Raw genomic sequence first — 14,726 nt, 5'->3', positions numbered from 1 at the left:
CAAGATTCAGTCCAACTGACTGCAAAGTGAGTTTCATAAAGATTTTGCATCCTATGAAACACTAATGTTCGGAGACCTACCAGATAGGCTAGTTAAAACAATTCAAAATACCTCAAGAAATATATTTTAATAACCAAAATAAAAGTAAAAAGAGCAAGAAGAGCAAGTTTTCTTTTGTCCTGCTGTGCACTAGGCAATTCAAACAAGGTATTTAAAATCCTTATAATCTATAGATCTTCCACCTTATGTAGTGGGGATTAGCATTTGCAAATACTAGTCTACCTGTCAATATTTTGTTAAAACTGAGCACTATTGCAAATTCTTCTGTAAGGCTTAGACGGGCCTAGAAGCACTGCATGAAGAAAAGCCCAATCCTTTCTGCTGCTGGCCTTGGTCCAAAGCAGTATAGCAAGACCAGAAGAGGCTCCCGGCCCCAGCACCTCAGCAGCTGCACCGTGTCCCCAGATCGGCAAGCGGGGGGAAGATGGCACAGAGACACATCAGCAGGACAGCTCAGGTTGGGCTGTGCTTATTCCTTCAGGCCCTGATGCCAGAGCAAAGCTGACCATGTCCACATGTGGTGTTGCAATGGAGCTGAGGCGCCGTCCTGGGCCTCAGGACGGAAATGAAGCATGGTGCAGAAACCTGAGAAACGAAAAGCCTGCTCCAAAACCTATGCACCTTCAACCAAATGCAACCTGAGTCAGTGTACAAGCAACTCAGATTTCTCTGCATTGGCGCTCTCTATTATGCAGGTCTTTTCCTTGCTGCCCATGGTTACTCCACTCCTAGCACCTTGGAAAGGTAAACACTGACTACATATAGCAAAAAAGCCATCTATTTGAAAGTAATTCCTTGTGGAGACATTTGTCTAGCTCATCCAAAACGTGAGAATGTTTTCTGACAAATTATACATCTTCCTCACCGCCACTGGGAATATGCAGAAGATGCAGTGTTTTGGCATCAACATACTAGTCCCTTGACAGAGTCCCCTGAACTTCTGGAGACCTCTCCTCCAAGTACTGAGATCTGAAAGCCGTGTTTCTCAACCTGCCACAGCCATTTCACACCAGAAAGCACGCAACCAGAAATGTTGTGACATCAAGGGGTGGGGGTATTAGCAGAGAAGTTGACAGGTTACTACTCCACATATCCTAGAGACACCAGTGCTGTTTAAGATGTTATTTACTGGCTCACAAAATGCTGGCCCTGCTCCTGCTGTGTGACACTGCACTGCCCAGAAGAGCCCAGTAACAGAATAATCTACTGCAACATGTTTCAAGCTGCACAGTCAAAAGCTACAGGAGTAAGTGCAGAAAGAAAAAAAGAGAAAAAAAACTACCTGCAGAGAGCCGGGGGCATGAGTGCCACAGCAGCTGATGGAGACAAAGCTGCCTCCACTGAGGGGTCGAAGCTGCCCAGGAAGCCTTCCCTTTCACATTGGCATCAAAAGACAGGTTGAAATACTGGCTGAATGAAGTATGAAAAAGGAAAAAAAGAAGAAAATCTGACTCTGCCTAACACTTTCATCAGTGACAGATTCTCCTTTGATAAAATGACTCTCCAAAGGAGGAGCTGGTAGAAATTGCAGAGCACAACTTGGCAGTAAGCTTAATTTGTTGGTGCAACGAACGCAGCCTATCATTATATGCTACCATCACACAAGCATGAACTTTGCCTCATGAATGAGGCTCAGGATCTGAAAGAATTTTAAACTTAAACACATATTTATTTTAACTTTAATAATTGTTTTGGGGGATGCTTCATTTTTCACTACAGCTAGCTTCAGCTTGGTACAAGCTCTCCCTGGTCACGCCATCACATGACACCTAGAAGCACTGAATGAATTTCTTTGTTCAGTTTCTGACTTCATCCTATAGCAAATAACTACATTTTAACAAGCCACACAAACAGAATCACAAGGGAAACTATAGCAGGTTTGTTTCTGCAATGGGAAATACAACTTTGAATAAAGTTAAAATACTTGATTTAATAATGTTTTGCTCTTATTCAGCTCAATTAAACTAACTGAATTGCTCAAGATTGTACACAGCAACAACACACACTCCAACAACATCCAGCTCATTCAGTCTGTTCATCATTAGGTTCTGTTTTGAAATTTACAGGTAGGTTTTCTTAAAGCAAATTGTCTTTTGCTTTCAGATTTGTGTTTTGAAGTGTCTGTTTTAAACTCCCTCCTAGTAGAATGCAGTTGTTAGAATAAGGATAAAAATACTGTATGTAACAGCTTTTCTCTCTACGTTGTTCAATCCTCCTCTGATTTTAAGAGCAAGACCATATCACTTAGGAGAGTAAGAGGGGACAGAAACCAACCCAGGAACCTTCTAAAAGGTACAGACTACACTCCAGTAAGGGGTAAGAAAAGACTCAGGGGTTTTTTGCAGTAGCTGTATAAAGATTTTTAAATACTTCCTGCCAATTTCTAGTATCAGTAGTGGACCAAGACTGGATTGTAACTTCAGAAAGGCAAGGGTCTAAATATAGGGTTTTTGGATTTTCAAAGACAATCTGAAACCTAAATACAATCTGTTAATTTACAAATATTAAGAAAATTAATTTTTAAGGGAAAAAAAAAAAAAAGAGACAATGATCCAAAGGTTGCAGAGAGCCAAGATAAAGATGATTTACAACTCAGACTATTCAGAGGATGATCTGGGTGTAAAAGCAAAACAAATCATCCAGATGTACATCAAGTGCTTCTGCATGTGCACTGTCTGTTCCTACCCACTAAAACAGCACTTTCTGGGAGATGAGAAGAATTTCCTCCACTTCTGGAAAGCAACTAAAACTTTCTGAATACTCTCACTTTATAGTAATATCTGATGGGGATTTATAACAAATGTGTTCTCTTAACTACAACCTTGCTATAGGCTATCAAGTTATTTCACTAGTAAATAGTCTAACACAAGATTGACTGTTTAACAAAGAGTGTAGTCTGAGATTAAATTAATTTCTTTGGAATACTCCAATCTTGAGTGTCCTTTCATGAAAACAAAGCTAATTGATATACAAGTAAAACAATTATCAAAGTATCACAAAGCAGAGTGAGTAAAGATTCATCACCATGAATTGTTACAGAAATATGGCAGCTTTAAGGTTGCACTCCTAAATTTGACACACTGAACTCCAGACACAGATCTGTTTTACAAGATTCTCAACTTTGAAAGAAAAATTTGGATAGTCATCAACTGTCCTTGGGCAAGTTTCCATACAAGTCCTCACAAGATTTACACCAACAGCTTACATTTACAGACTTTCAGGCCCCACAAGCAACGGATGCCCCAAACACTAGACTGGCCCATCTAGTCATGTTACTAAAAAACACCTGAAATTTTCCAATTCAGAGTGCCAGGAAGAAAAAAAAAATGTGTGCAAACAAAACTTCCCACAAGTATTTTATGCTTGATTTCTTATGAGAGATTTCTGTGTCCCGGCATCAGACACCATACATATCACCACACACCTCTCAAAGTTCAGTTTCTTTGAACCCAGGGACAGGAAATAGCATTCTTTCGAGGACCAGCAGGGATTAATCAGGTGTCTAATTCTTCAACAAATCTTTCTTGGTATTTACAGTACACTGGTGTACAGTTTTATTTAGGCTACTGTGACAGTCTTCTCCAAGTTCACTCAGGTGTAAGAAGCTTAGTGAAAGAGATCCCTAGAAGAAAGTAGAAGAGCTTGAGATCTTTTTTGCCAGCAAGGTACAGAGCAGCAGCAAGATTCCCACAGCCTGTATCTCACTTCATGGAGTATCAGCACGACAGGCTTCCTGTAGGAAAAACTGACCCACCTCTTACACCACAAGAACAGTTGCAGCCAGTACTACCTATAGCCTACAAGGTAGAAATGCAATTTCAGCTGGTGCTGAGGACCATCAGGAACAGACACAAGCCTGACTTGGTAACCAGGCAGCAACCTGATAGAAACAACAGTTTTCAAAAAAATAAGAGCAATCAGATTATGCATTTGTTTCCAGTTTAGCCAATCCACCTTGTCAGATCTTCCCATTTAGCTTCATAGGCAAATTGCTTGGCTATCAGTTTGCCATTACTGGAGGGAACAGTAATTGCAGCTTAAAAAGTTCAGACTGGCACTAGAAAAAAACTTTTCCTTTCGAAGAGTGCTGTGGCACTGGAAAACGTTACCAGCGAGGACAGGGAACCTCCATCCTTACAGGTATTCAGGACCTGGATGAAAAAGACCCATGGCTGGCCTGATCTTATGTTGCCAATAATGAGTGGAAATTCACACAAGACCTTCCAGAGACCCTCTAGCCAACATTTCTGACCTACTGACTAAGTAGGCACCAGAGCTGATTAACCCTTTCATGCCCTCAAGGGTAATTCCTGCAGATGAAGTGCTGAAGGCAGCACACACTCTATCCCGAGTACTGCCACTGCCAAACCTCACCTGCAAGCTCTTCACTGGCAGCCACGTTTTAGTCAAGAATGCTCTCGAGAAAGATACTGCTACCAAGGTCCAAGTTTAACATCTCAGCACACCCATGCTATTAAAAAACCCCCCACTTTTCAGCACCTGTTTGCATTATGATAAATTGGCAGAACCAGCTTCCCAAGTAAACTTACAAAATAAACATTTAACTACTTGCATACAGCATCTACGTTCTCTAACAATGATCCCGTTTAAAAAAGCACTAAATCTTAGTAATCTGAAACAGATACAACAAACTAGTACCACAGCTCAGTCACAGCTTTTAAAGCAAGAAGGGAGAAAGCAAATTCAGTGCTCACCCGAAAGAATATTTCATTATAGAATTTCCAGCAGTATGAAATGTTTATGTATTTGGCACAGTATCTCCTGTGTTTGCATTCTTATTCCTATGTCTATTTCCCATGTTTCAACTTAGACAAAAATATTTAATCAAGCTGTGGTGGGGGGAGGGAGAACCTTATTTTCCACAAAACAAGACAGATTCAAATTAATAATTAAATCTGCATTCTCAATCAGTTCAAGGACAGGTGTAGCCAAGAGGAGAGACACGCAGAAAGCACATCCAACTACATCACTGGGTCTGACAGCCGCAGTGGGCTCCTCAGCCATGCTTCCCACTTAACCTCAGAAGCAAGCTGTGCATCTACCTGCCGTTTAAATTATTCTAACATTTAAAGAAGTATTCTGGCCAAAATTCCTGTTCCTAACCCAGATTTCATTCAGAGAGATAGGCTGCTTTGATCCATTCATAGTGTAAGCTAGGAAATACCTGTCTTCTCTCTGAATTTAAGAATTTCTCACTTTAAACATTAACTTGGAAGAACAATGCTGTCCTAAAAAAAAAGGGCAAGTACGTAAAAACATGAGTACTGGCCATGGGTCTTTTTAACACTAGTATTTTACTGTTGTTGAAAGTTTTTACAGTTTTCTTAAATACCTTCATTTTATGTATTAGTGTTCTTGGCATTAAGTTACAAAGCCTTATTTAAGCCAAATAACTTCCAACTTTCAAGTGGTGGGGGGAATGATCAAATTCAGCTTATGTAGCTGCATTTTAATCAAAATCTTCACAACTGAGGCCTTGATTTTCATAATTTAATGCTTCATGTAACAAATGTATGAAATAACTTTAAGACTGGTATTGATGTATGGGTGAAAACAATTCTTCTAATGGAATACAGTGTCTTAACTTAAGGAACTCCAAAGGTCCTCCCCACGTTTTATGTTCATGCTGCTACCGCCCCTTAAAATGCAGAGACAACCCTCATAACTTTTTGATTTGATTTTTAAAAAGCACAATGTTTCACCAGACATCAAGGCTTATTTCCAACTCAGTTCAGAATATGAAGCTGAGCCTGGATTTCCCATTAACTCTCCCCTCAGTTATGGATTAGGAAGGGAAAATAGTCTTAAGTCACTTGTTTCTCATGAAGCTGAACCATCCATTCATAGGAGCAAAGAACAGCATAGAGAGAAGAAATCTATACTTGTTCCTCTATACAAATAAAATTATGTGCACGATAACTGTGCTACTTAAGAGAAATTGTCAATCCAAATCAGGTTATAACTACTTTTTGCAACTCTGTACTGTTTAATTTAGAAACCAGTTATCGACATTGCCTTTCAAACCCCTTAAGTCATAACTGTTACATTTACAGTTTGCAAAAATACGAAGTTCTATGGTATTTTTTCCATTTACCATCACTTCTTCCCATATAAAAACACCTTTTTGAACAGGGCTAGTAGCTATTTTCTAAAAAACAATCCACTGATCAACAAATTCAAGAGCTAACAAGGATATAGTTAAGTGTCTCAGTCCCAGGTATAGTCGATTAGGTGTACTGTTTCTAATAACTAAGCAATTAAGTTATTCCATAAAACCACAGGCAGTGTTGTCAACTCTTCCCATATTTAGGAATTAAGAACACACAAAAAATTCTATGTTAAAAACTAAAAAATTCAAAAGCGTCCAAAAGAAAGGACTCACTACTACTACAACACACTGGCTCCAAGTCAAGAGCACTAAATCTTCCATGTAATTAACAAAATAAAGAAATAATTCAAAAATAACATGGTGTGATTAAGTAACAGCAAAAAGAAGAGCTGGAAGTTCTTCTCCTACTAGATGATAAAATATTATGAACAAAAATATTTAATGGGCTTGCAATGAAAAATAGTGATCAACTCCTAAAAGGTTTTCTTTACAAAGCTACAGACAATATAAAGACTTCTTCCCTACAATGAGTATTAACAGGACCTCAGACACTGAGCATTTAAGGTACATACATCCTAAGTGTCATAAAACACTGGAAATATTTTATCAAAGGGTTCAAGAAACCTTATGTCACAAGCCTTGGAAATTTACTCCAAGCATAGTTGTCCCGAGGGAAAAAATGGAAAAACCACCACGCATTTCAGAACAGAGAATTATATTAAATGCTTCTAGTGTATTTTACTTCCTGGAAAACATGGAGAAGAGCTGTCTACAATGCCTATTCATAAACACTTCGAGCTGTATCAGAATGTCAGTTTTCAGCCCAAAGATACTTTCTAAAACAACAACAAAAAAATAAAGAGCTAAATCCACGCTGAAAATTTTTTGAATAAAAATCCCAGCCAAAGAAAGTGAATTATTTCAGATGCTTCTAATGTATCAGCATTTCTCAAACACAATCCTCTCCTCTTTTTAAATATAACTCCATAATACTGAAACAGAAATAAAGGCATTTCTGTCAGAAGTTAGAATCTGGAGAGAAAAGGTATTTCATTTAGTTAGCATCTCTCGAATACTCTTGAATATGATCTTACAACAACTGTCTCAATAGATTTTAATACTGTAGTGTGATTTTTCCAGTAGGTAACTGACAAGGGACTCCACCAAGATGAAGTAAACAAAAATGAATTCTTGGTACTATTCTAAAGGAAGCAATCTGACTAAAACAGTGATGTGAAAAGAAGCACTTTAAAGAGTCCAAAGTGGAAAACACACAGGAAAGCAGGCATGGGCAATAAAATACTCAGCAGTTAGAAGTCAGAAATAATGTAGTTCATGCTCTGGAAGGTCCATCAGAAAATAAGCCAGGATAGGCATTGTTGTTACAGTTATTAGTACAATTAATCGCAGAACATTTCCGAAGTGGTAGGAGGCGTGTTCCAGCAAAACACATCCTCTGTACAAGTCTCAACAGGCACAGGAAAGGCCACACACAAAGCTATGCTCAGTGGCATTGCTTTACAGATGATGAGGCTTCCCACAGTACCACCTTCTCACTGACGGTCTGCACACGTAATAACACACCTGCCACACCACAAAAGCTGTGATAAATTTGATTTTTTCCCCCCATTCCTGGAAATAATAAAAAAAATATTGCTAGAAATCAACCATCTCAATCTGTAGCAAATTATATACAGCAGAGAATTATGACAGGTTCTCTTAATTTTTCTTTACAAACTAATTAGACTATATTGTCATGATCCATAACACTCTGGCATTCATTTACTAACCCAATACAGTTCCTCCAACTGAACTAACACAGTTATTCTGAAGGGTCGATTTGGATAACAATCTCTAGTGTTTTCAGCATGATAAATATGGCATTAAAATTTCATGAACATGGTAGTTCTGACTACCTTCAATTTCTCTAAACAACAACTGAAATAGCTAAGTTTATCACCGGGTACCAATCTGGAGTTATGACAAGAGTCCTGCCTTGGTCACAGGCCAAGCCCGAACTGTAGTTCCAATGACTGCCAGTGAACTACAACAGCGATTAGCCATTCACTCAGTTGAAGTTGCATCAGTGTATACAACCAATCCGCTGCTTCATTACCACTCCCTCAGGGAGTCAGCTGCCCACCATTCCACTCACAGGCAAGCTGAGGACCCTTAGGGAGCTCAGGTGGCACCACCCTGCACAGAAAGAGAATGTGGGGATTGTCTCAGATGCCCTCTCCTCAAGTCCTTGTTAGTCCTGTAGGTCTCTCCACCCAAATCCTGCTTCAGAGCAACTCAACTGCTTAGAGCAGTTTAAGAATATAAAATATAAGCGGTGTTTACAGAGTACGCTAACATGATTCTCACCTTACAGTCTATATACTTAAGAGACACATAGGACAAAAAGTAAATCATTTTCTTTTCTTGCTTCCTGCAAAGAGCCTCTATTGATGGCAAATGTGCAAAAGTCAAAAACAAAATGGAAGCATTTCAGGCCAGTACTCATTTCCTTGTATTTCAAAAAATATATTTTCACAATAGCACGGAAGCCATCTGAAAGAGTGTAAGACCCTAGCACGCACTGGTTAGTAGATCTGAAAAAACAGCCACTGCAGCATCCAGTGTTCAGCCTGGATCAATGACCGAAACAAAAGAACAAAAACAAGGAAATGTGAAGTAAAGGTTAATTGCATACTATGTTGTGTTGGTGCTATAAAACTAGCTCAGCTAAAATATGTAAGTGACCTTGTGTGATAATTGCTTGGAGAAGCAGGCAGGCAGCTTGAGATAGGAATTGTAACCAAGACAATTTTTGGAATAAATGTTTATAAACAAATGGTATTATGTGAATTATTCCCCAAACTAAGTCACCTAGTCATAACATGAAAACCAAAAATACTACTTTCAAAGTGTTTGCTTGGGGATAGTGGGCAGAGGGGGGACACATTTAAGGATCTCTACTGTTAAAAGTTACCCACTGCTGTTCATCCCCAGGCAACCCTGATGAGCATGCAAAAGGGGCTGCTGCGTATTTTTTAATGATTTCCTATTGTTCCATAGTCACTACAAAAACGAGTACGTAAACAAGTCATAAAAGACAAGATACCATTTAATATCTGTTTAAATACCGCAACTTTATTGACATATTCCCTTAAAACTTTATGCTTAACCGTTTTCCTTCTTTTCAAACCCACAGGGGAGGCACAGCAGCAATTATGCAATGTTCTTCCTTCAAAGGCAAGGCAGTTTTGACCGAAACTCAGTGAACATCCACGGAGAGCCCAGCACGTCCCAGTCCAAACACTCACACTGAGCTCCATCACATTACGTCCTCAAGTTCGCAGCCGGGACATAAGATTCTTCCTAAGCCCCCCCCCCAGCAGATGTGCCGCCCGACTTGCGCGACTTGTGGGCGGTTGTGGGAGACAGCCCCTCATGACGGTACCGAGGGCCGAGTAACCGCTCCAATTAGTTAATGTAGAAGGGGTAAAGCGAAATCCAAGGCTGAACAATGCCAAAGTCGGTGTCCGAAACACAGCGGACACCCCCCCACCCCACTCACCCCCCGGGCCGGGGCCTGCGGCAGCGCCCGCCCGAGCCCCCCTCGGCTGCCGATCTCCAGGTAACGCAGCAGGCACGTACTGTCACCGCTCGCTTCTTCCCCCCAACTTCTCCCCAGCGCCTGCCCGCCGCGGAGGCACAGCCCGCGGCACTCTTCGCCTCAGCAGCGCTGCTCTTCCCCCCTCCGTCCTCCTCCTCCTGCGCTCAACTTCCTCAAGGCGCAGCGCGGGCACCTGCCGGGCGCGGCCGGGCCTCCCGCGCGGGCGTGAGGGGGCACCCGGCGCCCTGAGGGAGGGCGGCCGGCCGGGCACCGCGCCCGCTCCACACCGGTGCCGTGCCCTGCGCGCAGAAACCCCCTCCCAGGGACGGCCGGGCTCCCTGCCGCCCCCAGCCCCTCCTCTCCCCACAGCAGCGGCCCCAGCTCACCTCAGGGTAAGGACGTGTCCTTTTTTTCCGCCCAGAAAAGACGCCCCTCAGCACCCTGCAAGGACACGGCGCCACCCCCCCCCCCACTCTCCCAGGTCACCCCGTCCCCTCCGCGCCGCTCCCCTTGCTCAGGGACACCGCATCGCCACGGCCCCCTGTTCCCCTGCGGCTTCTTTCTAGTCAGTCCACGGCTCCCCCACACCCCACCCGCCATCGCTCTCCCTCCTCCCGCCCCACCACCCCCTCTCCTCCAGACCCCCCGCTGCGGGGTGATGCAAGGTGCCCAGGGTTTCCTCTTGCGTTACGGGAAGGAGGGAAGGAGGAAGGAAAGCGAGCAAGAGGAGAGAGGGGAAACTGAAAAAAAAAAAAAAAAAAAGCAGCAGCTAGGTGAAACGAGAACCTCCCTCCTCCTCGCCCACCTCCCCGCCGGCAGCGCCCGGGCAGGGACCCTCCACCCCCTTAGCGCGGGGCGCCGGAGCCGGGACCGCCTCGCCCTCCTCCCCGACCCCCCGCCCGCGGGGTTATTCCCCAGCTCCCTCACCGCTCTCCCTTCAGGGCCGTTTCTCCGCGTCGCTGCCTCTGGTGTAACGAGCCGAAGACCGGAGCGAGCCGCTGCTCGAGGCTCCGCTCACCGCTCTTTTCCTTCAGCGGAGCGGGCGCGGGGGCTGCGCGGCTCCGTCCGGCCCGGCCTGAGGCCCTGCTCCCGCCGGAGCCCCTCCGCTGCGGCGCCGGGAGCGCCGGGGCCGCCTGTCCCCTCCGCCCGGGCTCTGCTGCACCTGCTGCGGGGCTGGGCTGCCCCTGCGGCGCGGGCCGAGGAGAGGAGAGGGCACCCTCGCTCCGTCCTCCCTCAACTTCTCATCACTTTCCTCTGCCCCCGCTCCGCTCCGCCGCGCTGCCGCCCCGGCACCCCACCGCCCGCCGGAGGCATACACCGGCGCTGCCGTCCACCCCCACACCCCCGCGGAGATGCTGGCACCGGGTCCCTCGGCTAGACGAGGAAAGGCTCCCCTCACCCCTTCCCCCTCGCCGGCGCGGAGAGCTGCCGTCCGGGTCCCCGGGCGCCCTCCCGCCCCATGCACTGCCCCAGCTCCCAGGACAGCGGGCAGCTCCCGGCGGGGCAGGTCCCCTGGGCCCGCCTCTGGCGGGTGGAACCGGGGCCGCCCTCCGCCAATCAGTCCGGGCGAGGCCGCGGGAGGCACCGCCGGGCCCGGCGGCGACGGGGCGGGGGACAGGCCCTGCCTCGGCGGGGCGGCCGAGGGGCTGCCCGCCACCGCCCTCTTCCCGCGGAGCGCGGCGGGCCCCTCCTGCTCGCCGGCAGCCGAGCACGCTGCCCTCGAGGCGGTGGAGTGCGAAGCGGGGGAGGATTTAGGTGGGATTCTCCATCTGCACCTGTCGTAGCCCTACGACAGGGCCGTGTCCTACCATTCTTCGTTGCCAGCTGGCTTTGATTAAAAAAAACCCCAAAACCCAAGTCTCAGAAACTGAGTTTTTCAACCCCACCCCACCCCCTTTCATGAGCGCTAAGTGCAGTTACCTAATTGACCCTACCTACTACAGTGATAGACAGTCCCTTATTTCCTCTTTCTGCAGGAAAGGGTGCTCAGCTCCTTGGTGCTTTGCTACCTGCTTGGGGAAGGTGGACTAAAAAGGATGTAATGCTTCTGTTCTCCATCATTCTGGAAAAGACTTTACCAGTAGCCTTCCACGCTATCCCCTGACAAAGTTTAAATACTAACGGTAATACTCCAATAGTTTGTGTGTGTGTGTGTTATTTGGGTGTGAGTGGGTTTTGAGGGTTTCTTCTGCTATTCACTTATTATATAATAAAAGTGCAATTTCACAGCTGACAAAGTTCTTTGAAAGAACAAGATTTGCCCCACCTGCCCCACACTTTTTAAAATCCAAACTTTTATCCTGCTTGCTTTAAGTTCAAAGTGTTTTATTTTATGGACCGAGCAAGGTAAATGCTTATTTCATTGAAGTTTTTGAACTGTAAAGGTAACAAAGTTTCAGACAGCCTTTCTGATTTGACAGATGAAGTTACTCCTTTAATAAAAGCAAAAATTTAAGTTTCATCAGACAAGAAAGTAAATGAAATTTGAATGGTAAGTTAATGAAATGCATGACAAGAAAGCTGAACATAAGGTTTAAATTGATTTCCATTCAAATGAATCCAATTTATCTGGGACACAGAACTTCTCATGGTATTCATTATAGAGCTTTTTAAAAGCTCTTCTGATTCTCATATAAAACAATTAAAGTTTCTCAAATCTTGTGCCCCATCTGATATCTAGTTAACGTTAAATTAGGTGTTAGACTTTAGTGGGTGATACTCAAATCCTATAAGTTAATAGTGGCATTTGGCTTTCAGGAAAGTATTAAGCTGCTAAAAAAGGAGGTTCTGAAGTTAAATGTCCCAGAATCAAATATACAGAACCGCTATTGTGTTTAAAGTTTTAGTTACTTCCAGGCAAAATAAATTTCAAAATGGAATTCTAAATGAAGACCATAGGTAATAGTTGAATTAATTCAGCTGCTCTGCATATCTAAACTACCTTCTTGTTCTGGTGGTAACTGATTTAGTAAAATCCAAATAGCACGAAACCATTCATAGGCTAGAAGTGGGCTTAAGTCTAGATTTGAACCAAGTGTAAATTTTCTTCAGACTTCCCTGAGATCTGTTGGTATCTCCTGCATGATTATGAGTATTCTTTTTGTTTCCTGGGTTACTTTAATAAAGACATTCTTGCTGTGGAAGTTGCAATGCTGAAAAGTAACAATTGGTGCAATTACCTGGGGAATTTTATTAACATTATTTATCAGACCTTGGTAAAAAATTAATTTAAGAGTCTCTTCATGGAATATTGTACTGAAAATGTCTCACAGAGATGGTAGTATTTTGAATTTCATCACTGTATACTATTTAATATTAACTCAGGAGAGAATGTTACTTCTAGGAGCTTTTTTATTCATCCCCACACCTTCTACATTTCCTGTCAGCAAGTCAGAGTTACTTGATTTTATGTGTTCTGCCTTCCCAGTTTCCGATCTTCAGCAGACCCAGTATAGGTCAGATAAAACATTTTATTGAAAATTAATGTGTTCAGAGTTAATGATTTTCTCATAACCTTGTACATTTATTGTAATGTGATGTAGTGATCTTTCTTTGGTGCACATATTTAAACTCAAAGTACGTGGTATTGTCCTGTCTTTGTCTGTTATAGTTACATGCTATTGCAAAATTGTTTTTATTTCAAACTCCAGATATGAGTATAATTTTGTATTTAACAATTTTGCGTTTCTTTCAAAATTATCTTTTTCATTTCATGGTAGTACTGAGATATATGGTACATAATGTTACAACAGCACCTGCTCTCAGAGAGACTGACTTTTGGATTGGAAGAGTATCTTCAAACTTGAACGCTCAGTTAGTATAATCTCAGTTTACTGTTTTCTAGGCAGCTAATCCTGTAATGAATGTTTTTTTTTTCTTTGACTAGTCCAGGAAATGCAACTTCAAATAGTGACTGTAGTTGAATATCTTTTCAGTGGTTTCCTGGTACAGAAGACTCCAGATATATGAAATGTTGATTGTCTTGCGTTCAATCTAAGTTTTAAGTATGGAAATACAGTGCAGTTTGGGGTGAAATCTTCTAAAGTTCCATATCACAATCATTTTCCAAAGTAATTGAAACCAGAATTATTAACTTGTGTGATACAATTATTAATACATAATACCAAGTTTCATCTTGTCACCATTTAATATCTCTTGGAAATACTGGGCATTCCCAGAGACTGAAATTATGAGCTCTTGGCAGATAAAGTAGTATTTTACACTGAAATTTCAGTCTTGTACATGACAGCTTCAGTCTTTTATTGCCCAGCTTGTCATTTTGATAAACAATATAGTGATGTTCATATCCTTCTTTTATCATTAGAGAGATGCAAGTGGACTGTAGATTGTTTTCAGAATAAAAAGTGTTTGGGGTCTTTCTGTGTTTAACTGTGTGTTGTATTTGATATTTGCTACATACTTATAGCAAACCACTGTGGAGACAGTAAATATAAGGTATTTTATCAATTAAGCTATTATTATAAATCCAAAGTATATAAAGTATACAGCCCAATACTGAAACGTGGAATTTTTGTGCTCCAGTAAATTCCAGAACATAATACAGAACTTCTGTGTTGCAAAAATTTTGGAATCCTGGAATTCCAAATTCTGATAAGCAATCAGATTTAAAAAAAAAAAAAAAAGAGAAGTCACAAAATGCTATAAATATGAACAATTTTTAATCTTCATTAAAGTTTTACAGGGCTAACAAACACTTCAGAAGTGTTTTTGAATAATCTGCTATTGGTGTCCAAAGGGACACCCTTGTATTATTTTTCAAGAGTGGAATTTATTTAATTTGCTTTTAAGTTGGACACTGATGTTACCAAAGTTATTTGTACTCATGAAGTAACAAGAAATGCATCTTGACATGAAGTGTTTCTCTCTGAGATTTAGAACTTGATTCTGTTGGATGAAGGCAAGAGTGCAGCAGCT

General features: G+C 42.7%; 1 protein-coding gene across 3 annotated transcripts in view; it reads right to left on the bottom strand.

Annotated features, from left to right (window-relative positions):
* The window catches only part of UGT8 (UDP glycosyltransferase 8), a 50,994-nt gene extending 39,735 nt beyond the window's left edge, over window positions 1–11,259 (bottom strand). The window contains exon 1 of one of the 3 annotated variants that reach the window (XM_074867201.1): window positions 11,191–11,259. The gene's annotated coding sequence lies outside the window, so the exon portion shown is untranslated. The other 2 variants (XM_074867200.1, XM_074867203.1) reach the window with 2 other exon arrangements.
* Between the last annotated feature and the right edge of the window lie 3,467 nt (window positions 11,260–14,726).

This window comes from Strix uralensis, chromosome 4 (assembly GCF_047716275.1).
Source record: "Strix uralensis isolate ZFMK-TIS-50842 chromosome 4, bStrUra1, whole genome shotgun sequence".
Classification (NCBI taxonomy): domain Eukaryota; kingdom Metazoa; phylum Chordata; class Aves; order Strigiformes; family Strigidae; genus Strix; species Strix uralensis.
Note: the sequence above shows the minus strand (reverse complement) of the source record. Positions and strands in the feature narration are given on the sequence as shown.